The sequence below is a fragment of the Bubalus kerabau genome, chromosome 22 (assembly GCF_029407905.1).
Source record: "Bubalus kerabau isolate K-KA32 ecotype Philippines breed swamp buffalo chromosome 22, PCC_UOA_SB_1v2, whole genome shotgun sequence".
NCBI classification, from domain to species: domain Eukaryota; kingdom Metazoa; phylum Chordata; class Mammalia; order Artiodactyla; family Bovidae; genus Bubalus; species Bubalus kerabau.
In genome coordinates, this window is record NC_073645.1 from 36,508,765 (window position 1) to 36,534,822 (window position 26,058).

Consider the following 26,058-nt stretch of genomic DNA (forward strand, 5'->3'; position numbering starts at 1 on the left):
ATACAAAATTGACAGAGAGTATGTATTTTCTTCCAATATTTTTTAGGAAGAATTTTCATTGACTGACATCTGAACTGAACATAAACTTTCCTGATTTTCCCTCTGTGTGTCCCATGGACAATACCTGAGGTATACAAGTTAATAAGCTTCTGTTTGCTTTTCTCTTGTTAAAAAAATAAACTCTTCTAAATAACATTGTTGATGAAATATTAATCAGATGATCTAAGAAAAAATGGAAAATTTTATTTGAGCCAAATTTGAGGATTATAACCCAAGAAGAGCATCTCAGAAAGCTCTGAGAATTGTTCCACCTGTTAGAAGTCAAGGCACAGTTATATAAGTGTTTTGAGACTGAGGGCTATATGTTAAATGACATATCATTGATAGTTAACACAATCCAGATCTAAGTGGCATCATGGCCCCTTACAAGGTCAAGAAGAAATGTTATCTTTGAAGGAGTTGCTTACTGATGCTGGGAGAAAGTTGCTCTTCTTGGTTGAGAGGGTGTTTCTGCCAATGGGGAGGTCTAATTGTTGTATAATGCAGATACATAATGCACAGCAGCAGGGAGAGAGGAGGCCAAAGAGCAGAGAAAAAATTTTACATCTAAATCTTTCTTGTCGTGCCATAAAATATGAATTTCATTTCACAATATGAGAACTGGTTACTATTTAATTATACCCTTATTTGAAAAATAAGGTATTTTAAAATTTAAGTATAACTGTGTTATTGATTGGAGAAGGCGATGGCACCCCACTCCAGTACTCTTGCCTGGAAAATCCCATGGACGGAGGAGCCTGGTAGGCTGCAGTCCATGGGGTCACAAAGAGTCGACACGACTGAGCGACTTCACTTTCACTTTTCATTTTCATGCATTGGAGAAGGAAATGGAAACCCACTCCAGTGTTCTTGCCTGGAGAATCCCAGGGACGGGGGAGCCCTGGTGGGCTGGCGTCTATGGAGTTGCACAGAGTCAGACATGACTGAAGCAACTTAGCAGCAGCAGCAGCAGTGTTATTGATTAATATGCATATTTTAACTGACTATTTAAACATTTAAATACACTTAACATGCTGACAATATCAAAACACTTTCATGAATTTGCTGTTATTTCTAAGATCCTGGGTCTTGCTGGAATGTGGTTTCTTGGCTTTCCCCTCCCGGCAAATGTAATCTCTTGAATAACTTTGTTTTGTCCTAAGAAGTAACAATCCCACATGTGTACCCATGTGCTGCTGCTGCTAAGTCACTTCAGTCGTGTCCGACTCTGTGCGACCCCATAGACGGCAGCCCACCAGGCTCCCCCAACCCTGGGATTCTCCAGGCAAGAACACTGGAGTGGGTTTCCATTTCCTTCTCCAATGCATGAAAGTGAAAAGTGAAAGTGAAGTCGCTCAGTTGTGTCTGACTCTTAGCGACCCCATGGACTGCAGCTTACCAGGCTCCTCCACCCATGGGATTTTCCAGGCAAGAGTACTGGAGTGGGGTGCCATTGCCTTAAAGCCCTCAAATATTTTTCACTTCATAATTTTGCTACATTTGCAAGGTAGTTGGAATGGATCAGACATTTCCTAGCAACATCTTTTAGATATAAAAAGTCTGGAATTTAACATTCCAATGAGAAAGTGCACCATTTGGAAAAAGCAAGAAATTGATGAAGAACTTGCAGAGGTTTGCATTTATCAAAAGAATTAAAAAGAGAGTAATGTCAACAGTGCATTCAACAGTGGGGTTCCCAAGGCGGTGGGGTGTTGGTGGACAGCAAAATACTTGGATATAGTCTGACCTTGACCATGACTCACTGTGCGACCTTAGATGAGTGATAAGTTCTCCGCGTCCCCAACGCTCTCCAGTTTAAACCCATACCTGGCCTCCAAATAAAGAGTCTGCCCTCCCGAACAACTTGATGGAGTAGATTGGGTCTCTATGAGCAATCCTGTTTAGTTTAAAATAGAACCAGGTGGAACAATCCATCTTAGTGATAACATTTTGACTGATGTTGACACTAATCTCAGGAATTTAGAACTGCCTGTCTACTTTGCAGTACCAAAGGGTGCTGGAATGATTTCCTTCCAAGTACAAAATGATTTTAACAGAAATTTAAAAATCGCATTACCTCCCCTAGATCTATTCTGGATGATCAGAATTGGAATCTTGGCTAAATCGAAAATGATAATGCTGGGAAATTCACGGGACTATAATCCTCTAGATAAAACAAGTGTGAGAGAATGAGCTAGTGGGTTGTTTTCAAATAATTTCAAGATCACATCTCCCTAGTTTTGTAACTCGTTTCTTCAGCCATGAAAATAAATAATTGCACAATATTTTCAGAACTTTAATCAGGCAGTAAGACTAAAACCAAATGAATTTACTCTGCCTCCCTTTCATGTGTCCTTATATTTTGTAAGGCTATATTTATTGGAAATCTTTTAAGTTCAGTGAAAATTTCAAATTCATCTTGTTAAATAATGAGTTATATTCTATTACAAAATGTTTTCCATAAAAATTGCACTTGAGACTAACACTGGCAATTCTCCCCCATCACACTGAGAAAGCACTTAACAAGACTGTGAATTTTTTGTGTGTTTATAAAATTTTTGAAGCTAAGGAAAGGCCTAAAGGCCAAAAGATACCAGATGAGTTTTTTGTTGTTGCTTGTGGTGGTTCGGTTTGGGGTTTGGCTTTTTTCTAGAAAGCTCACACAGGTAAAGAAAAACGCCACAGCTGTAGCTTCCTAAATGCCATGAAGTCCAGCAGGTCAGAGCGTCAGGGACTCACAGGTACGGGCGATGGGCAGATTCTGACATTCTGTCCTGACAAGATGCAAAGCCTCCCAACCATAATGAGGATGTATAGGATAAGCAGTCTGATGCTGCTTTCTCAGTTCATCCCCCCGTCTCCTTCTCCCACTGTGTCTACAAGTCCAGCACTGACATATACACCCTGGGCTGTGGTGTCTTGTGCTTAGTCACCCAGTCATGCCCGAATCTCTGCATCTCCATGGACTGTAGCCCATCAGGCTTCTCTGTCCGTGGGATTCTCCAGGCAAGAACACCGGAGTGGGTTATCACACCCTTCTCCAGGGGATCTTCCCAACCCAGGGATCAACCCCAGGTCTCCCTCATTGCTAGTGGATTCTTTACTGTCTGAAGCCACCAAGGAAGCCTCAAAATACTGGAGTGGGTAATCTATCCCTTCCCCAGGGGATCTTCCCGACCCAAGAATCAAACTGGGGCTCCTGCATTGCAGGTGGATTCTTTACCAGCTGAGCTACCAGGGAAGCCCATATATATACTGCTGCTGCTGCTGCTAAGTCACTTCAGTCGTGTCCGACTCTGTGCGACCCCATAGACGGCAGCCCACCAGGCTCCCCTGTCCATGGGATTCTCCAGGCAAGAACACTGGAGTGGGTTGCCATTTCCTTCTCCAATGCATGAAAGTGAAAAGTGAACGTGAAGTCGCACAGTCGTGTCCGACTCTTAGCGACCCCATGGACTGCAGCCTACCAGGCTCCTCCCTCCATGGGATTTTCCAGGCAAGAGTACTGGAGTGGGGTGCCATCGCTTCTCCGTATATACACACTACAATGTGTGAAATAGATAGCTAGTGGGAAGTTGCTGTATGACACAGGAAGTCCAGGCCAGTGCTCTGTGATGACCTAGAAGGGTGAGAGGCGGTGTGGAGTGGGAGGGATGCTCACGAGGGAGGGGACGTATGTATACATATAGCTGATTAACGTTGTTGCATGGAAGAAACCAACACAGCACTGTAAAGCAATTATCCTCCAATTAAAAACAAACTCTTAAGACAAGGATAAACATGCCGTGTTTTCCTTTGGGCTGTTTGAGACTGGGATTGCCTAGGGTGTAAAAACACTTCCTGACCTGCAGCCGACACAATACCTCCTGGAAACACAAGATTAACATTTATTTATTCTAATAGATGTTCTTTGGATCATCTGTCAAATTCACTTCCAAGGCAATCAAACCCCTTTTCCCATCCATTTGTAATTTCTGAAAATACATAAGATTTGTACATGATGCAAGGTGTGTGTGTGTAAAGCTTATATTATTTTCTCCTTTTGAAGTGTTCAGTTTTCCTCATGACCGGATAGAAATTCAATCTCGAATAAATTGCCTTTTTAATCTGCCTGCTTATAATAGTAAGAAAGCCTCTGACTTAATCTAACATTGACTCATGTGTTAAAAGAATGCCAGGCTTACAGGAACATTAAAATGAAGTACAAGCCACCTCTTTCTGAATTATACATTATCATAGCTTTTAATAAGAAATGTGGTAAAATAATAAAGCTAACTTATTTTAGGCCGGATTCCTGTTTAGTCATGAGGAAAATCCTAAAAGTTTACAGAGAAAATAATTGATTTCTATTTTTTTAATCCATAAAAATCACCTAGAGTCGAAGTGAGTTGTATTAATGGTATGAAATAAACTGGGGTTCTGGTCTATATATGACAAAATTGAATGCATATTTTTCACAGTTACATTACCCTTCCTATTATCTGTACTAGTGAGATTTGGTTGATTTAGGTTGGTGTCTCTCAATCCTGGCTACAATTTAGAATTCTCTGGTGAGCTTTTCAAAAAATACCAATGCATGGGGTCCTCCCCAGACTGAATTGAATCAGAATTTCTAGGGGTGAGGCTTGGGCATCAATACTCTTACAGCAACTTCTTTTTTGTAGGGGTGCAGCGTGTGGCATGCAAGATCTTAGTTCCCTGACCAGGGATCAAACCTGCAGTAGAAGCACGGAATCCTAATCACTGGGCCAGCAGGGAAGTCCCCGGCATCCACACTCTTGAAAACATCCCATGTGGTTCTGATATGCAGGTGAAGCTGAGAATCATTGATTTACAGAGAATCTGACCCTAGAAGCAAATGATCACATGGTCTACGGCCTGGAAGGTGCCATTGCAGATCCACCACCAGCAAGTAGCACTAGAGGGAAATAAAAAGCCAGGCCAGATGCCAGTCCTGGTTAAGAAGCCGGACCCAGTGGGCCCCAGAGGGAGTCTTTAAAGACTGGAGGACTTCCTGAAAATGATTCCCAAAGTTGTGGTTTTTTTGTTTCTAAAACTTATATTTGGGTCTGATATTTGGAAAGTTCAACACATTTATCCAAGGCAAAGATGTATGGAAGCCTGAAAAATGGAACAGGGAAGAAAAGAAATCACAGAATAAAAGATGTTTCTTTTTCAAGGACTTCTTTGCTTCCAAATAATGCAAAGTTATTGAGAGAAAGAGCTGTATCTGTCTATATTTATGTCTGTATTTATGTCCTACATGTTAGAGATTTGGAAAGAATCACGGAATTTAAAATTAAAGGTAGAGGAATCCTGATGCTACGACAATGAGGTCTTGAGCAAATCAATCTCTATAACCCTCAGTTTTCTCATTTGAAAAATATAGCTTAGATGGAAAAACAATTGAAATGCAAACCACATACAAAATTTTCAAGTGTGCAAGTACTAATTATTTTCTTAAAGTTGGCTTTCAGGTATATTGGAATTTCAAGGTAAATCCCTCAGCAACCATTCTTTGAGAGTCTCCCATGTACAGAGCTCTATACTAGGGCCTTTATCTAATGATGACCCTGACTTGTTACCAAATATGGTTAAGAATACTCATCACAGGAACTTCCCTGGTGGTCCAGTGGCTAAGACTCTGTGTTCCCAATGCAGGGGGCCTGGGTTCAATCCCCGATCAGGGAATTAGATCCCACATGCCACGATGAAGATTTTGCACGTCACAGCTAAAGATCACATATGCTGCACCTAAAACATCTTGCATGCCACAACTAAGACTCAGTGCAGTCAAATAAATAAATACTCTTTTTTTAAAAGAGAAGACTTCCCTGATGATACAGTGGATAGGAATCCACCTGCCAATGCAGGGGACACAGGTTTGATCCTTGGTCCAGGAAGATTCCACATTTCGCACACAACTAAAGCCCAGGGAGACACAACTACTGAACTCACACTCTAGCACTTTAGAACCCTCTGCTGCTGCTGCTGCTGCTAAGTCACTTCAGTCGTGTCCGACTCTGTGCGACCCCATAGACGGCAGCCCACCAGGCTCCCCCGTCCCTGGGATTCTCCAGGCAAGAACACTGGAGTGGGTTGCCATTTCCTTCTCCAGTGCATGAAAATGAAAAGTGAAAGTGAAGTCGCTCAGTCGTGTCTGACTCTTAGCAACTCCACGGACTACAGCCCACCAGGCTCCTCCGTCCATGGGATTTTCCAGGCAAGAATACTGGAGTGGGTTGACACTGCCTTCTCCTTAGAACCCTCAAGATGCAACCACTGAGCCCATGTGCCTGGAGCCTGTGTTCTGCAACAAGAGAAGCCACCAAAATGAGAAACCTATGCACTGAAAAGAATAGCCCAGCTCACAGAAACAAGACAAAGCCACTGTGCAGCAACAAAGACCAGTGCAACCAAAAAATAATGAATGAATTAAAATATTTTTTTAAAAAAGGATACTTATCACAAAAGTAGCCATTGTTCTAAATACTTGTATATGCCTTGACTTTTTCTTGGTGTCTCAAACTAGCTAATAAGGAGTTAAAAATTCAATTAAAGTTACTTAAGTGTGACTAAAGTAGGACATTCTCTTCTCAGCAACTGGAAAGAGCGCTGGCTTCTGGAGAACAGCCGAGTTTTAAAATGTTTATATCCACATGTCCTCCTGCCCCAAAAGGCTTAATAAAGATTCTAGTTGGAATTAAATTTACAATACAGGGACTAGACATTTCATTTTTTACTGAGATGCAGTCTAATCCCCTTAGAGTATTGCATTTCATCTATGTAAATATCTACAATTTGTAGATGCCTGTCCCTCCTCTAATAAATTGCAAAAGACTGTTGATGATATTTGGCCTCCCAAGAGCTCACAGATTTGTTTACAAGCTGTATCCAGTATTATTTTCAAGCTTTGCAATCAGAATTGTGAGCCTCAGCAGTCAGCTGCTTGGGCATTTCATAACACATAGCCTTGGACTGATAATTCGACACTTGTTCAAAGGCCTTAACCCCTCAACTGCACTGTAGTTACTGAAAGTCAGATACCAAGACCTCGGTTTCCTGTCCCTTCTCACAGTCTCCTATACATCTTGTTCAAAGATTCTCCATAATACAGAAAGTGCTGGAATTGGATGGAGTATGGGAGGGCATTTGATCTAACAGTTTTGTCTTCTGAGTAAGGTTGAAACACTCCAGAAACTCCAAAGACATGTCCATGGTAACTCAGTAGCAAGATGAGAACTTGAACCTAGCACTCCCAACCTCTAGATTCATTGGATGAATTGGTAAGAAACACTAAACATCACATAGACGATCTGGTGCTTTGAAAGGCTGCCAGAAATAAAAAAGCAATAAGAAGTGTGGAGTCATTTAATTCCCCTTAGCTGCCTACAGGTCCCCTAAGATGGACTGACACCAGGTTGCCAGTCTTAGTGGAACACATGAAAGCAGAAGTAGTGGCATTTGGAGGGATATAAGGATGTGGAACAAAAGTGGAAGGGGTCTTCCATTCCAGCCTATCTCCAGGAACTTTCCCAGCTTGTCCGGGCCTGGTTCTTGAAAGAGCACAAACTGATAACTGAAGCTCTAAGTAAGGACTTTCAGGACATCTGCTTATATTGGTCTGGATTTAAGTAGGTGAGATGAGTGGGAAAGAGATTTGTAAATAACAAAGCACCAGTCAAGCAAAAAGGAGATTACTGTCCATCATTTATTTTAATCCAAAACAGACATGACTTTCATTTGTACTGTCAACATATGGAATCACAAGAAAAAGTAAGTTACAATACTCAGTCTCACTTTTACAGTGCAGAGTGGCCATACTTGTTCACTTCATCACAGGAAAGCCTCGACTTGCTGCAAGTGAAGTTCTCTGATGACACTCTCATTCTAAGATACATAAGAAGCACATATCTTTTATTGGATTCAATTCCATACATGCCTAATATTTCTAAGGCTGACAAAACACAAGAACATAAGGACAGCTTTTGTGAGTAATCCTTGTGTAATATAATGATTTCAGGCATTTCAGAATCTGATGTTTACAAAAGGAAATGTCAGTTTCAGCTCTTGCTACTTGATTCATGACAACAAATCAATGACATATTGTTACAACTCAGCCAATGAGAAGTCACCATACGTAGAAGCTCCAGGTTTTCCCAATGGACTTTCTGTTTATAAACAGTCCCTTCCAACTTCCCCTTCTCCACTATAAAAGTTTTCTCTCTTTTGTTTTACTAGACTTACATGGGGTTCACCATAGTTGCATGCCCTGAATTGCAAGTCTTTGCTGCTCCCAATAAACTTGTTTTGTTGATCAAGTAAATAGCTGTTCTATTGTTTGAGGTTAACCAGAGTCAGTAGGGAAGCAGTATTTGTCAAAACCTGTAAAGATTGTATAAAAATGGAAAACATCATAATTTAGCAATATAAGACTTTATAAATACAAAACAGAATTTTTTTCTATCTTATTCATCATTCCACAAAATGTTCATTTAATCAACGCAGAGTGGATTACTGCCAACCAAAAACCTTTAATTATTGACTTTTCTTCTTTTTTAAAAAAATTTTTTTCTTTCTTTCTTTTTTATTTTTTTGACAGTTTTCTTCTTGGAATGTTCCATTCTTCAATCCCATTCTTAAATAAACATTCTTCAATGTTTATTTTAAATGATCCTATTTTTGACAGAGTGACTTTGCTGTAAGCATTTATAAAAATTTCTTTCTTCTATTCCTATCCATGAAAAACAGTTTAAGAGGTGGGTCATTACAGAATTGAGGCTCCCCTGGTGGCTCAGTGATAATGAATCTGCCTGCCAAGCAGGAGACATGGTGCATCCCTGGCTTGGGAAGATCTCCTGGAGAAGGGACTGGCTACCCACTCCAGTATTCTTGCCTGGAAAACCCATGGACAGAGGAGCCTAGCAAGCTACAGTCTATGGGATCAGAAAAGATTCAGACGCGACTTAGCAACCAAACAACGTTACAGAATACAACATGGAAAGCTTAGGTGCTTCTCTGGTTGTTGTTTGTTTGCTTGTGTCTTGGCTTATTCTCAGCCATCAGGTTTTCCGGGGTACCCGATGCTTTATCTAACACCATGGGGTGGGTTGTCTTCCCTCCCCTCTGTATGTCCTTTCTGATTAGCTTCGGGAAGCTTCTGCACACTGAGTTCACAGCAGAGAAGACCCAGAAACACAGGTTTGCATTTCAGGGAGAAGCCAGCCTCCTGGCCAGGCACTGGATCTCAATGTTTTTTCGCCTCAGATGATAGTACTATTCCGTCAGCTGCATCTCCTGGCTCTACAACATGCAGACGATGGGTAATGAGCCATTGTGCCTGCCACGAGGCAGGGAAGAATGCCTCCAGCATAGAGAGTTGGCAGTAAATTGTGCTGGAAATTCACTGCAGTACAGTGTGCTGAGATCCCTAAAAAAGCCACTTCCTCACTGAAACTTTGTTTTCAGGTGTGCCGTCTCTTTCCATATACATAGTGCGTATTATTCTTAAGCCCCCTGCAGATGAGCTTCCTAATTCGTTTTCTTATTGAGACTTATGATGTTGGTATCTTTTATGATATCTGACTATGTATCAGAGCAATGCAGCAAATGTTTTCTCTTTCAATATTTGTGTACACGTCTTTCTTTAGTGTTTCAGGATGCTTAGAGCTATGCAACACCCACATTTCTTGGCTGGTGATGAAAGTTCTAGACACTGTTAAATTTTATCCTTCACAGGGAGAAAAACAGAGCCCTGAGTCCTATGGATTAAAGCAGTGATTCACAAAATTTTGGTGAGATTAAGAATCATCTGTGTCCTTCCTCCTTAACTATAAAAAAAAAAACAAAAACTTGCTAACTCTGCATAAATTCCCAGGTCAACCCCGCAAGCCCCCTTGGAGATACTGATTTAGGTCCAGAAATTTGTCTTTTTTTAAATTAGGGCCCCAGGTGATTTTAAGAAATGCTCACAGATCATGCTCTGAGAAACCCTGGAATGGAGGAGAGCTGTCTTAGGTTTACTCACCTCCTTATTAAGCTCTTATCTGAGGGTTCTCTAAGCTCAGAAAGAAACCCATGAGGAGCGAAAAAGTCCTTCTGGAAGTGAACTGCACATTCCACAGTGGGAAGTTTCTGGAGGCCTCCGAAGAGATACAGGCAAATGCTTTGTTTCAAAAAATGGTCTTGTTTCATCACCTGGTTGCCTTCTTCTTCTCCTTCCTCTTCTCTCTCCTTCTTCTCCCCCACCCTCCTCCCTTTCCTCATCCCCCATCTCTCCTCTCCCTCCTCCTCCTCTTCCTTTTTTGGTGCATTTAGGCACTATATTCTTTTCTCCTTTCACTATCCAACCCCTTTTTCCACAAGCTATTGCACAGTCTGTCAGGTGACTATTTTTAAGATGGAGTAGGTAGAAATTATCAAATATTAGCAGAACTGAAAGACTTCTGGGAAGCTAAAGAGCTGCTCTCTGCAGAATCTTGGCATTGGTTGGGGATAAATTACCTTTCTTATTTTTAGGGTGAATCAGATAGGTCTGTAAAGTGGTGGAGAAATTCAGCAGCACTCCATTGCTCAGATCCTAGCAAGGGAGAATTCACCACCCCACCCCACCCCCACCCCCCACTACTCCACACAAACACACCCATTACCAGGAACAGGCAAACACAGAGTCCAAGTTCCTACCAAACTCAAAGCCATCACACACAGGCACTAAGACTCTGCCACAAAGAAAATCTCCAGGAACTGATTATCAAGATTAGTCACCAGGGTGACTCACAGCCTAAGAATGGGCAGAGCATTTGAAGTAGCCCATGGGGAATGCGAGGGTAGCAAGGCTAATTTAAGAGGTTGCTAACACAAAGCTATTTACAAGCAAGGCCTTTCATTCTTTTATCAGTGAAACAAACCAGCTGCCGGTTAGTCTTGACGCTGTAATCTGGCCAGTAAATGGCAGATGGTGAGCAACATCCTCTCTCGCCAGGCCAGGATATGGCAAAAATAAATTGTCTCCATGGACCCTTTTAGGGATAAACAACAGATAATGCTTAATATCTTTTGATCATGTCCCTGTTGGGAAGATACGCATTGCCAAAATGGGTGAACAATGACCAGTGGGGTTTGGATCCTGGTGGGTTTGTATCTGTTTCACTTATGGTTGAAGAGCTGGCTCCAAAGACTGAAAGAGTCAGAGACAGTGGAACTTTAAAAAGCCACTCTTTTTTTCCGCAAAAGCGGAATAGCTCTGTCCTCTACTGCTCCAACTAGGGGCCAGACCTCTGTCTTGGCTTGCCTCATAGAGAATTAAGCCATCTTCCATCTGGGAAGAGAAAGGGGTAGAGAAGGGAAAGGCTGCCCATTTCAGTCTTCTTGCCTGGGAAATTTCACGGACACAGGAGCCTGGAGGGGTATATAGTCCCTGGGGTCGCAAAGAGCTGGACACGACTGAGCATTAGCTCCTTAGCCATTATAGGTCTTACCAACTGCTTGTATGACACCTGGCTTATCAAAATGAATAATCCGAGTATGCAGATTTGTTCTGCTCTCCTGTGCTCACTATTCCCTGAGAATGCAGAAGAATAAACATGCTCTTCTTACTCACTCTTTCAGTTAATTACCGATGGGCTGGTCTATTAATATTGGCTCCTGACTAGGAGCCAAATAGTTAACACAACTATTTTGGTTAATAACACTATGAGAGATCAATTCTCCCGTTGCTTTACCTCCAAGGCCACAAATCCAAATGGCAGGAAGTTCTGCTTTAATATATATTAAACAAAATAAATTGGTTGAAACCCTTTTCTCATCTGATATATTTTAATATTATAGAATATATATATTGTGATAAGAAGCTTGACCAAAACCATCATATCCAAGTCCTGGAAAAGCATGAAACACTCTGAACAAAACAACAACTGAGCTAACAGGACTTAGAATTACAGAGTCACGATCTAGAGATCCATCAGCTCTCCCATTATAGTGGGGGATACAGACCTCATTTCATTAATTCAGGGAAGTGAATTAATTTGCCCAAGGTCACAAAGTTAGTGGCAGCTGCTGCTGCTAAGTTGCTTCAGTCGTGTCCGACTCTGTGTGACCCCATAGACGGCAGCCCACCAGGCTCCGCCATCCCTGGGATTCTCCAGGCAAGAACACTGGAGTGGGTAGTTAGTGGCAGAACCAGGCGTAAATTATAGTCTCTGCACACTAAGCCAAAAGTTTTCATTACTAAACCTCCCACATCAGCAATGTCGCTTCTCAAAAAAATTTGTAAATTGATTACAGGTTGTATATAATGATAGGGCCTTCCCTAGTGGCTCAGATGGTAAAGAATCAGTCTGCAATGTAGGAGACCCAGGTTTGATCCCCGGGTTGGGAAGATCCCCTGGAAAAGCGAATGGCTACCCACTCTATTATTGCCTAGAAAATTTCAAGGACAGAGGAGCCTGGTGGGCTACAGTCCATGGGGTCACAAAGAGTAGGACATGACTGAGCAACTAATACTTCTCCATGATGATGATACTGACCGTCTGTTTTGCAGAGCTAACACCTGAACCCTTTGAGCAACATGAAATGAAGTCAGTATTCATAGCTCACTTGGCTAATTCCACCATGTTTAATTGGAGCTAGAAAAATTTCCCTCCACCTTTGGTAGGTGGTCATTCCAACCAAAAGGTTTTCAGCATCTAAGAGCCATGAGGAATGAGATTGCTTACCCATTCACATTCATCTCTAAAACGGACTCAAGACTTGCCATCCATCTCTTGATCTGCTTCTTTGTGGGCTGCTACAGCAAGGACGACCATAGCTGTCAAGGCTTTATCTACAGGGTTTTCCAAGTGTGAGATCTAATCTCATCTCATACTCTCCCCACAAACTCCTGGATGTATCAGTCTGAGGTTTCTCATTCATTCACAGACTTATCGAATAGCTGCTAAGGCCTGTATTTGCCACTGAAGTTTACAGCACATGTGTGCAGTCTGCCACCAACAACGTGCTGAGAAGTACCTGAGTAAATGTTTTGATGATAAAACAAGTGGCTTATAATTAGAGACATTTTGTTTGAACAGAGTACAAGCTACCACAAAACAATCAGGCCCTTAATATTCCTGTGTAATTTGCCAAATCACTTATTGCCTCCAAGAGTTATTATAAAGAGAAAATCATGAAATACAATGGAGGAGAGAGATTTCATATTGGTTAAGGAGAGGCAAGAAGTGTGGCTGGTTAATTATAAAGGAAAAGTAATACTATGACGGAGCTGTGTTAAAAGAGAAATAATGGCTTGAGGGAAGAAAGAAGCGGGTGGGGGAATGCCATATTAAGGAAATAGCCATGTGCTGAGAATATCCTAGTTGAGAAAATTTGGAAAAATATACAATCCAAATCTCAATCAATAATCAAAAACATGGCGGCAGCAGCATAATTTGTAATTTGTAAAGTTATAAAATCAACTCTCTTTTTCTGGATCTTGAGTGTGTGTGTGTGTATGTAGTTATACCAGGAAAGGTGAAAAAGACACGCAGAAACTGTGAATGTGACCATAACGCAGGAAAAGCCAAGCATCTGGAGGACCGGTTTTGTAGGGTCACGTTCTGAACCAGCACAAACAAGGCGCTGTCAGCTCGCTGATAACGCACTGATTACAAATGTGACCGAGTGGAAAAACCTTCCTGCTGCCAAATTAGTCATTGGAAACTTGATAAGAAAGTGACAATTTAGCAGTGAGTGCAAGTTCAGAGAAGCATGAACATTAAAAGGGGAAAACCCTAAAAAGGAGGAAAAGGTGGTAGCTTTGTCAGTCTTCTTAACACACCAAAAAACGTCCCCAGTCCCTATTTCCTCATATATTTCTAAGCTCCCCAAGCGAACGTCACTCGCAACCTCATGGTTCTAAATACAACGGCCATTTTCCAGATCTGAACTGAACGCTCTGTTGGCAGCACTCTTCACTTTATGTTGGTGACTCTCAAACTTATTTCTAGCCAAGATCTTCTAGCCCTGGAAAGTCAAATGTTCCCCGACTGCCTTTACATCCATCAACACCAGGAATCTTCAAGTTGCTCGCTGGTCTCCCTCTGCCCATGTTGCCCCTCATGTGACTGCTCAGCAAACAGCCCATCATTCATTCACCCATGTAACCTAGTCAGACTTCTGAGTTCATCCTTGATTCTTTCCTCTTCTTTGCATGTATGCGTGCTCAGTGGCTTCGGTTATGTCCGACTCTTTGCAACCCCATGGGCTATAGCCTGCCAGGATCCTGTGTCACGGATTCTCCAGGTGAGAATACTGGAGTGGGTTGTCACGCCCTCCTTGATCTTCCCAACCAGGGATCAAACTCCTCTCCCCTTTGTCTCCTGAGCTGGCAAGCAGATTATTTACCACTGAGCCACTGCGGATGTTCTCCTCTTCTTTAGATCACAAGTATTCGCTGAGCGTCAACATGGACCAGGAACCATGCTAGGTGGTCCCTGGAAAGGAGCAGTACAAAGGCCCTTGACCTCACCGAGCTTATAGTCGTGAACACGCCTCATTCTCACTGATGCTGCTAACACTGTCCTGTTGTTCTTGAGTCAGCCCCCTTCTCTCTAACCCAACCACTCTTTTCTCACTTCAGGGATCCATCATTTCTTGCCTTGATTGCTTCAACTGCTTCCTAAATCATTTCTCTGATTCGAGGCTTGCCTCTTCAAATCATTTCCACAATACAGAGAGACCAACCTGCCTGAAGCCAATTTTATCCCACCTTCTCTGCTTAACACACCCCAGTGGATCCTCACTGCTCTTAGGTAAGGGTAAACCTTCTCAAGAAATAGCTCATTAAGTGGCCTGTAGGACTCATAGGAAGGAAGATAACATGGTGTCTTTTCAAACCTAAAGTCTTTAAATATTCATTCAACATTGTTAATCAGGAAAAGGTGGATTCTATTAATAAAACTTGAATATCCATTTTTATCTAAAGTTAGGAATTCGCCATATGCATTGACTATAGCACAGCATCTTTTTTATGCATATGTGCTTCATATATATATACAGAAATAGATCTAGCTCTACATATTGATATGTTATGCAACCTACTCTTTTTATTTTCATATTTCCATGTTATTAAACATTCTTGTACCACTGTGATGACCATACCGTATTTTATTTTTAAATTTGATCTTTTCCAAAGTGATAAATGCACAGTTAAAAAAATTAAATAGTATTAAAGGGTTTATAATAAAAAAAAAAAAAACCAAACCAAACCAATAACATCCTGTGCCAACTGTCCACCCTGCAGATCTGGTACCAAGAAGGAGCCACTTAGGAATGTTTCAGCTGTTGTTTTTCCTAACTGATTTCTATATTTCCAAATAATATGGGTATGCCACTTTGTATTGGTTTATTTTATCTGTTGTGATCGAGTCAATAATTCAGCTCAGACATGTTACTCACTACTACGTGCCAGACACCGTTGCAGGCAATGAGCAAAACAGACAAGATTATTATATTCGTGAAACTTAGTTCTAGGAGAAAGGCAATCAAAAAGCAAATAAGTAGGACTTCCCTGATGGTCCCGTGGTTAAGAATCCGCCTGCCAATGCAGGGACATGGGTTCAATCCCTGGTCCGGGAATATTCCATGCATCTTCCATGTGCTGTGGGGCAACTAAGCCCATGCACCACCGAGGCCTGCACCAGTGCTCTGCAGCAAGAGAAGCCACTGCAAAGAGAAGCCCTTTCTCTGCAACGAGTAGCCCCTGCTCACCACAACTAGAGAAAGCCCAAGTACAGCAACAGAGACTCAGCGCAGCAAAAATTAATTAAAAATTTTTAAAAAAGGAAATGTTCATCTGAAATGACATTTGAGGTGAGCCTGTATTCTGAAGATCTAGAGTAAGAAAGAATGGTATTAATTAGTATCTGGGTAAGGTGCATGTAACAGACCCTATGACAACAGCTTAAACAAGTGAAGATTAGTGTTTGACTTCTATCATAGCCTAAGGGTAGGCCAGTCAGTGGTCCAGGCTCCTTCTGTTTTCTTGCTTTTCATCTGTAAGGTCCAAGATATTTTCACTATATTTGTGTTCCACATGGCAAGGTGGAAGAAAGATCAGGGTACATCCTTTCTCTGTAAAGACACAACTCAGAAATTTCCCATCTCTTCTGCTCACATTCTTTTTGCCAGAACTTAGTCACAGAGACACAGCTAGCTGCAAGAGAAACTTGAAATGTGGTTTCTATTCTGGGCAGCCATGTGCTGAGCTAAAATTCTATTCCTGTGGGAGAAGAGAATGGGTAACAGGGATCAACATATTCTCCAACAAAAGAATATTTTACACACAGGGAAGATCAAGGGCAAAGGCTCTGAGGAGGGAAAGACCTTGACTTGTTTAAGGAAGAGAAAGAAGGCCAGTGTCACTGAACGATGGTTCAAGAGCTGGGGAGAGAGGCTGTGGGTTCAGGGAGGCAGACAGAGACCAGAGGAGGTGAGGATTTTTAAACCATGGTGAGGATTTCACTCTAAGTGCAATTGGAACCCATGGGAGGCTTTTCAGCAGGGAACTGATTTAACCATTCTCACATCCTCCTCTGTTCCATTCCTTAGTAGTGTTATAAAACCGACTTTGATGAAATCATCACCACCGTTAACATCATCGTGCCTATGTGCTTGGTTGCTTGGTCATGTCCGACTCTTTGCGAACCTTTGGACTATAGCCCACCAGGCTCTTCTGTCCATGGATTCTTCAGGCAAGAATACCAGAGGGGTTGCCATTTCCCCCTCCAGGGGATCTTCCTGACCCAGGGACTGAACCCACGACTCCTGTGTCTTCTGCATTGCAGGTGGATTCTTTACCCACTGAACCACTGGTGAAGCCCATCATCGTGATATGTAAATACTGTTCACTGCAGAACCAAGTAGTGTAACTGGGCTTCCATTTGATCTCTTGTATACCTTTTGGTTTGCCTCATGCTAATAATATAATTTGGTTTTAGCTTACTTAATTATACACACATGCACACAAATACACAGTTTCAACTCATTCCAAAGTATGTATCATACCATCTGTCATCTATTCTGACCAGCTGACTTTTTTCTGTCTTCCAGAAATTTCTCGTTGCAATCTTTCACCCACTGGTGGGATTATTCATTTTTTGGTTTTGTTTTGCTTGTTGTTGTTGTTGTTTTTAACTGGAGTGTGGTTGCACAATGTTGTGTTAGTTTCTGCCGCAGAGCAAAGTGAATCAGCTACACGTATACATGGTATACATATATCCCCACTTTTTTGGATTTCATTCCCATTTAGGGCACCAAGTGAGTAGAGTTCCCTGAACTATACAGTTGATTCTCCTTGGTTATATATTTTATACATAGTACTGTATATGTGTCAATCCCAATCTCCCAATTGACCCCCACCATCGGATTATTCTTACATATCTGGATTATTCTTACATATTATTCTTACATATTAAAATGTGTTTAATACATTTACTACCATGTTAATGAATCTTGGGATACAGAGAAGGAAAATATCCAACAATTTAACTGACATTCCATTAACATTTTAGCTTAAGAATTCCCTCCTTTTATAATAACTATCAAGTTGGAAATACACATTGAAAATAAGACTCCCCTTTTGACACTTCTGTGAGACTACAGAAAAGATTCAAAGTCTTCCAATATGTCTTTGGTTAATTACTCCCTTGAATGTGTCTAGATGCCAAGGGCTCAGCTTCAATAGGGCCATACTCCTCCTCTGTCAGCCTCCAACTTGGACACTATCTCTGCCCGTACCATCTTATTTCCCAGATGATGTATTTTTACTTCCTAAAAGGCAGCTATCTCTCTTTTTGACTGCTTTTGAACTGCTCTGTTTATTGCCTGAACTTTTGTGGACATTTAAATGTTTCTTGGATGTATGAATGCTGTTTACCTCTTCTTTGAGTGGAAACTTTTACTCACAACCAACTTTGATTTTTTTTCCTTAAGATATCATTGTCACCCTGAGCTTTTATCTATTATCAGTATCCCAATTGTTGTTGTTCAGTTGCTAAGTCGTGTCTGACTCCGAGATCCCATGGACTGTAGGACACCAGGCTCCTCTGTCTTCCACTGTCTCCCAGAGTTGGCTCAAATTCATGTCCATTGAATCAGTGATGCTAGCCAACCATCTCAAACTCTGTTGCCTCCTTCTCCTGCCCTCAATCTTTCCCAGGATCAGGGTCTTTTCCAATGAGTCAGTTCTTAGCATCAGGTGGCCAAAGTATTGGAACTTCAGCTTCAGCATCAGTCCTTCCAATGAATATTCAAAGTTGATTTCCTTTAGGGTTGACTGGTTTGATCTCCTTGCCATCCAAGGGACTTGTAAGAGTCTCTTCTAGCACAACAATTCAAAAGCATCAATTCTTTGGCATTCAGTCTTCTTTATGGTCCAACTCTCACATTCGTACATGAGTACTGGAAAAAAACATAGCTGTTTAAAATCTACTTTAAATGCTACCTGGTCCCCGAAGACCTCCCTAAGGAATCCAAGCCCCTTCCCTTGCCCAACACAGTGTCTTACATATAATTAACATCCAGTAAATGTCTCCTGAATGAATAAACTAAGTCAACCAATGAGGATTCAAATGAACTATTTCATGCTATGTGTTAAAAAATTTTCAAGTTTCTGCCATTAAATATTGAACAGCTGGAAAAACCAACATTGTTAATGTCAAACACCATTCCTAGCCTAGACACAGACATGTAGCAAAAGGATATTTAACATTTTCCTCAATTGTTTATTTGGCACAGCAAGGGTAATGTAACCAAACCCATCTGTTTCCTCTTGTCTGGGGATTTCATATGGTGACAAAAAGAACTTTATGCTGACCTTCTCATGACTCCTGACTCATCTCACCTGTTCTTTGTCACAAACTTGTTAAAATTTTTAATACATATGAATAAACTACTAGGACATAAACTGGGATAAGTAAAGAGTTCTTATATAAATGTCAACAGCTTCAAAACAAAAAGATAAGTTTCTTGGCTGATTATCTATTCTCATGACAAGTGAATAGCTGAACTGTTTAAAACACTGTGCTTTTATTATGTACTTAAAAAAAAAACCTGGATGTTAACCAGGAATTATATAATTAGAGGATTTAAGACTAAACAGGACCCACGTAAGTTGTTTATTTCATTATCTAGTCTTCACAAAATATCTTGAATAGCATGCTGCAATTTTAGAGTTTAAAAATTGTTGTTAAAAAATTGGATAAAGATTTACATTTATATATTCACATCAACTTCTCTGGCCATTTTTATAAATTGCATCGCTTATTTAATATGACCTGCTGTTATCGACCACAATATTTGAAAACTTCCTGTCTTCCTATCTCAAGTCTTCCTTTCCAATGTATAATTACGAAGATCATTTTGCTTCCTTTTTGCAAACTGAGGCAGGAAGTCTGTGTTACCTGAGTTGCATATAACCACTTTATGGTACTTGGAATGCTGTTATGCATTTAAAATTTATCTTGTTATTAATTCAAGTAATTCTCATTGGACCAACATTTTACACCTGTCTTTACTAAACATCAGCATCTTCTAGCAAGTCAAAGCCACAGTCTATAAAACTGACTATTTTACTTATGCTTAACTAACACATTTTACAACAACCAGTTAAGTAAGCTTTCTGAACAGCGTTCTCTTTCAAAACAGAGTTAGTGAAAAATTGCTCAACATCATTAGTAATTAGGGAAATACAAATGAAAAGCACAACCAGATACCACTTCATATCCACTGGTAGTAATCAAAAAGGCAGACAATAATAAGTGTTGGTGAGAATGTTGGAGAGGTTGGAATCCTCATAGATTCCTGGTGGGAATGTAAAATGGTGAAGCACTTCGAAAAACAATTTGGAGTTCCTCAAGAAATGTAAACGGATTTACCATATGACCCAGCAATTCCCTTCTAGGTACACATTCAAGAGAAAGATATAAAACCTTTCTCACAAAAACTTGGACAAAATGTTAGCTGCAGTTTGTTCATAATAGTCAAAAAATGGATAATCCACATATCCACTAGCTGATGATTGGATGAACAAAATATATTTTCAAACGCTGGAATATTATTTGGCCATAAAAAGGAATGGCATATTAATACATACTATAACATGGATGAATCTTGAAAATATTAAATCAAAAAAGTCAATAACAAAAGACCATGTATTATATTTCATTTGTATGAAATGTCCAGAATAGGTAAATCTACAGAGACAGAAAGATTTGTTGTTGCTTAGGAAGAGAGGATGGTGGTAGTCATTGGGTTGGGGGAGGGGAGCAGAGGCCTAGGGAGTTATTGCTAATGGGCATGGGAGTTCATTGGGGGGTGATAATATAAAATTCATTGTGGCATGATTGAACAACTCTGTAAGTATACCAAAATCCATTGAATTGTACACTTTAAATGGGTAAATGACATGGTATGTGAATTATAACTCAATAAAGCTATTAAAAAAAAACAAAACAGAATTTAGCACTCTTTCCATGGATAAAAGACACTAATAAAAAAATTGGCTGATTTAACAAAACAAGGGTATTTGGCCTTTAATCCCCTTCCAGACACTGTTGCTTTTAGTTCATTTACAGTTTTATCTGCTTATCCTGTGTGATATGTAATCAGAGCCTGGAGCCTCGTAAGGAAGTCCACAACAGTTTTTCAAACAAACTTAAAAAAACAGTTTAATAACATAATCTGATAGTGTATTAAAGCATTGCTTTATGATTTTAAGCTCCTTGCTTTCCATTTTGAAATAGCAGAAGGACTTATACAGATAATGTAATTTGACTTTATGAAATTTCTTTTTTCATTGGAAAAAATCTATCATATTTAGGACAAAGCAAATAGTGTTCTTAGCTGTTTTTAAATCCCTATGTAATCTACAATAGTTCGATAAGGATTTAAACCACAAAATGCAGTCCAAATAGAAGAGCAGTACTTATATAAACCAAATTTGATTTAAATGAGCTTGTTAAAGTATTGTTTCTAAATTAGTTTCACGTGTATTCTATTTCATCGGCTAGCTCATATAACTCCAACCTACCCCAATCTCCTTTCTCAAGATATAAAGCTACATAAATTTATCTCTTAATAATTTTACATATATTAGCTTTCTTTTCCAGTCCCCTAAGCACATGCTAAGCTCCTCAAAGACAAGGATTTTGTCTTAAATGTCAACATCTCAGATACCCCATAATTATAATGCTTCTCAAGGTTCAGCACTTAGCCCAGTTCTCCTGTCAAGCTGTATATATTGTTCATATATGTATTAATATATGTGTGTATATATATCAATATCTATCTCACTTTTACTTCATTTCATTAGTATATGCTGCTGCTGCTGCTAAGTCGCTTCAGTCGTGTCCGACTTGGTGCGACCCCATAGACGGCAGCCCATCAGGCTCCCCCGTCCCTGGGATTCTCCAGGCAAGAACACTGGAGTGGGTTGCCATTTCCTTCTCCAATGCATGAAAGTGAAAAGTGAAAGTGAAGTCGCTCAGTCATGTCCGACTCTTAGCAACCCCATGAACTGCAGCCCACAAGGCTCCTCCGTCCATGGGATTTTCCAGGCAAGAGTACTGGAGTGGGTGCCATTGCCTTCTCTGCTGGTGACACCCAAATCCTCAAAAACTTTCAATTTTCTTCAGAATAACCTCCAAACTCCTCAGTAGGGATATCAAAGTTGTTTGCCATCTTCCCCGCCTATTATTTCTAGCCTGAGCTTCACATGCCAACATACCAATTGCTCAAAGCTCCTCTTCCACACTTTGCATCTGCAGTTCCCAACCTTTTTGGCACCAGGGTCTGGTTTTGTGGAAAAAAATTTTTGCACAGACTGAGGCAGGGGGAATGGTTTCAGGATGATTCAAGTGCATTACATTTATTGTGTGCTTTATTTCTATTATTATTATATCAGCTCCACCTCGGATCACTGGCTATTTGATCTGGGAGGCTGGGGACTTCTGCCTTACACTGTCATACTTCCAGAACCCCACTGTTTCTTAGTTTTCTCTCCAGCCTATGAGAAGTCTGTTGATTTTTTAAGGGCTGTGTAAAATGTCATGTTCTCTATGGACTCTTTCTTATCAGAATTAAGTTCTCCCTTTAAAGTGTTTCCCTGGTGGCACCGAGGTTAAAGTGTCTGCCTGGAATGAGGGAGACCTGGGTTTGATTCCTGGGTTGGGAAGATCCCCTGGAGAAGGAACTGGCAACCCACTCCAGTACTTTTGCCTGGAGAATCCCATGGAAGGAGGAGCCTGGTAGGCTACAGTCCATGGGGTTGCAAAGAGTCGGACACGACTGAGCGACTTCACTTCACTTTGAAGTGTTTGGTATTATATCAGTTATCATGGCTGGACTTACATGGTGCCTGGAAACATGTCTTTCTCTCCTAATATTATTTTTTGACATTGAAGACTATTTTATTTATATGTGAGTTTCTGGACAAAGAACATATTTGTATCCCTTTCACCTTATACAGAATAATCACTCAATAAATCTTTATTCGATTGAATTAGTCTCACTTTCCCCACGACACCAAAAACAGTGTGGGCACAGAGCAGTTATCAATCAACAACAAATAATGTTGATTGATAGAGTATAAGTTCTGAGAGGGAGGATTCAAATACTCAATGACTGATTATAGTGACAAACTAAAACAATAAAACTTGACAAAAAAAAAGTGTATTCTTTAGATTGATCATGTACTGAAGTAACAGATATTTTAATATACCAAAATAAACAATCAACTGAGTAGTTTCAATATATTTTTATTTTTAGTGGTTCTTCTGGAATAAAACAATTTTTGCCTGAGGAAAACACATAAAAGAGTTTTGGAAGTCAAATTCTTATAATATAGATGGATTTTTCACTGTTTATTCAAGATTCATTCAAGCATTTACCATCTGTTAGAACTGTCTCTGGACCAGACAAGACACTGAGAAAGGTACTAGACCATAAAATGAGTAAGATATGAGGCCTGCCCTGAAAGTGTTTATAATACCCCAGGTGAAGAGTCGTAAAGGAATCTGGGTTTTGGTGCTGGTACAATTAGCTCTATATCAATGAATCTGTAAATTCTTGAAAATATACTCTTCTAAATTCAGACGACAGTATTTACATAGATATTAAAAACAGTGTATATAAAATATATATATAAATAGTATATATTAAAAACAAAGCTATATTCTATTTAGAAAGCCATTTTGGATTTATCAAAACAGCAAAAAAACACAATTAGGGGCTTGCAATTAGGTCAGGAACCAACAGTTAGAATTGGACATGGAACAACAGACTGGTTCCAAATAGGAAAAGGAGTACGCCAAGGCTATATATTGTCACCCTGCTTATTTAACTTACATGCAGAGCACATCATAAGAAACGCTGGGCTGGAAGAAGCACAAGCTGGAATCAAGATTGCCAGGAGAAATATCAATAACCTCAGATATTCAAATGACACCACCCTTATGGCAGAAAGTGAAGAGGAACTAAAAAGCCTCTTGATGAAAGTGCAAGAGGAGAGTGAAAAAGTTGGCTTAAAGCTCAACATTCAGAAAACTAAGATCATGGCATCTGATCCCATCACTTCATGGGAAATAGATGGGGAAACAGTGGAAACAGTGTCAGACTTTATTTTTTGGGGCTCCAAAATCACTGTAAACAGTGATTGCAGCCATGAAATTAAAGGATGCTTACTCCTTCGAAGGAAAGTTATGACCAACCTAGATAGGATATTAAAAAGCAGAGATATTACTTTGCCAATAAAGGTCTGTCTAGTCAAGGCTATAGTTTTTCCAGTGGTCATGTATGGATGTGAGAGTTGGACTGTGAAGAAAGCTGAACACCAAAGAATTGATGCTTTTGAACTGTGGTGTTGGAGAAGACTCTTGAGAGTCCCTTGGCCTGCAAGGAGGTCCAACCAGTCCATCCTAAAGGAGATCAGTCTTGGGTGTTCACTGGAAGGACTGATGCTGAGGCTGAAACTCCAATATTTTGGGCACCTCATGCGAAGAGTTGACTCATTGGAAAAGACTCTAATGCTGGGAGGGATTGGGGACAGGAGGAGAAGGGGACGACAGAGGATGAAATGGCTGGATGGCATCACTGACTCGATGCACATGAGTTTGGGTGAACTCCGGGAGTTGGTGATGGACAGAGAAGCCTGGTGTGCTGCAATTCATGGGGTCACAAAGAGTTGGACATGACTGAGCAACTGAACTGAACTGAACTGAATCAGGGCTTAGAACTAGTGTGAGGCAAGAGAGATTTCCTAGTGTTGAGTTTTAGAAGATACTCTCAGGGTCATGTGAGCATGGGTTAAGCCTTAAAATTCAGCCTTGCAACTTTTGCCTTTTTAAATCTTATACCCTAGGCATCTCTCCTGCCTCACCCTAGTTCTGGCCCAGCTATGACTGTTTAACAAAAGAATAATTCTGTGTTATACTCAGATAACAAGTGTTTTATAAATTATTTGTGGCTTACCAAAAATAGAAATGTGAAATCATGAAGGACTGAGTTCCTAAGCAAAGACAGTATGTCTACTTTCTGGAGAAGGGGTAGATACTAATGGAAATATGAAATGTAATTAGTATATAAAATGATTACCAAGTTAAAAGCTTCTACCTAATCACATTAGAATGAATTCTCTTACTAGATCATTCTATTATTATCTATAACCATTAACTTATAATTCTGCTGATTTCAAATAACTGCTTATTTGGAGTTTTTCTAATATCAATACCAAATGAACTGAATGAACAGGAATAAAACCACCAGAAAAGTTACAAGGCAAAATCAATAGTCTTTCAAGACAGATAATTTTATATATTAGTACTTGAAGCTCCCTGGTCCAGTATAGATGGTTATTGTTGCTGTTGTTCAGTTGCTAAGTCGTATTCAACTCTTTGCAATCCCATGGACAGCAGCACGCCAGGCCTCCCTGTCCCTCACTATCTCCTGGAGTACATACAGATGGTTATTCAGGACCAAATAAGTAAATTCTTGATGTATTTGGTTCACAGGAATATAACTCAATAACAGAAGAAAGCCAATAATTTAGCTTTTCTGAAAACCAGTTTCATATTTAAGGACATTAAAAAACGCAGGGAAAGTGATAAATAACTTAGAAATAAAAGGCACTGACATCAAGTAGAAAAGGTTTTCCTGTTAAATCAAAGTCATGAGAACTTGCAAACAACCTGTCATGTATCACTGTATCCGGTAATTGAATATTCAATGTCAGATTAAGACTATAAAGGAGCTTTCTGAAAAGTCCCAAATACATGTAACGTGTAGTAAAGCATTTTCCCCTGTATTGGCTTAATTCTATTTCTCCCTCTCTACTCCTGTTAAAGAGCTGCTGTCCATTTAATTTTTTGCTTCTTTTGTTTTACTTTAAAACTGAAAATTTTTACCTACCAAATTAGGTTGTTAGGCTATTAGAACTAAGAATTTCATACACAGTTCTCAACAGAGCCTTGAAAAGTTTGGTTGTTGTGACTTATTTATAAAATAAATCCCATTTTTGGGATGGTCTCTAAATGAGGTTGTGCATATTCTGCAATAATAATAGCAAAACAAAATCATTCTAAGCTGCCATAAATGGACTATTGTGTAGAAAGATGTTTCTGCACTAGAAAATGAGACAGCTGAGGCTGCTCTTAAATAACACGCCTGGATTTCGAAAGTAAAACATTTAAAATCATGAAAAATTTTTTTGCCAATGAAAAATACAATTCTAGGAAAAAACTATTACTCAAATAATAAGTAATAACCTTAAATGACTATACTGTCTCTCCCATGTTAAAAATTCCTTTATTTGTATAGTCTCTCTAATTCTTAATAACTTATAAAAAGTGTAAAACACCAAGCCCAAACAAGTCAAAATATTTTAAATACATAATTGAAGTCAACTGAGAACATACTTACACTGGATTTATTACTACTGGGCCCCCAAAGCTTTTCCTCCCTTAATGTGATCCCTGTTAACAATTACCTCTG

The 26,058-nt window shown here is 40.0% G+C and overlaps 1 long non-coding RNA gene across 2 annotated transcripts; it reads right to left on the bottom strand.

The window, feature by feature from the left end:
* Window positions 1-7,742: 7,742 nt before the first annotated feature.
* LOC129636876 (uncharacterized) lies at window positions 7,743-10,633 on the bottom strand. Of its 2 annotated transcripts, none has more exons than XR_008707168.1 (3): window positions 10,543-10,633; window positions 8,287-8,424; window positions 7,743-7,929 (listed from the first exon to the last, which is right to left on the bottom strand). It is a non-coding gene; the product is annotated as an uncharacterized LOC129636876 (long non-coding RNA). The 2 variants fall into 2 exon arrangements; XR_008707167.1 differs by lacking the exon at window positions 10,543-10,633 and adding an exon at window positions 10,067-10,224.
* Window positions 10,634-26,058: the final 15,425 nt, after the last annotated feature.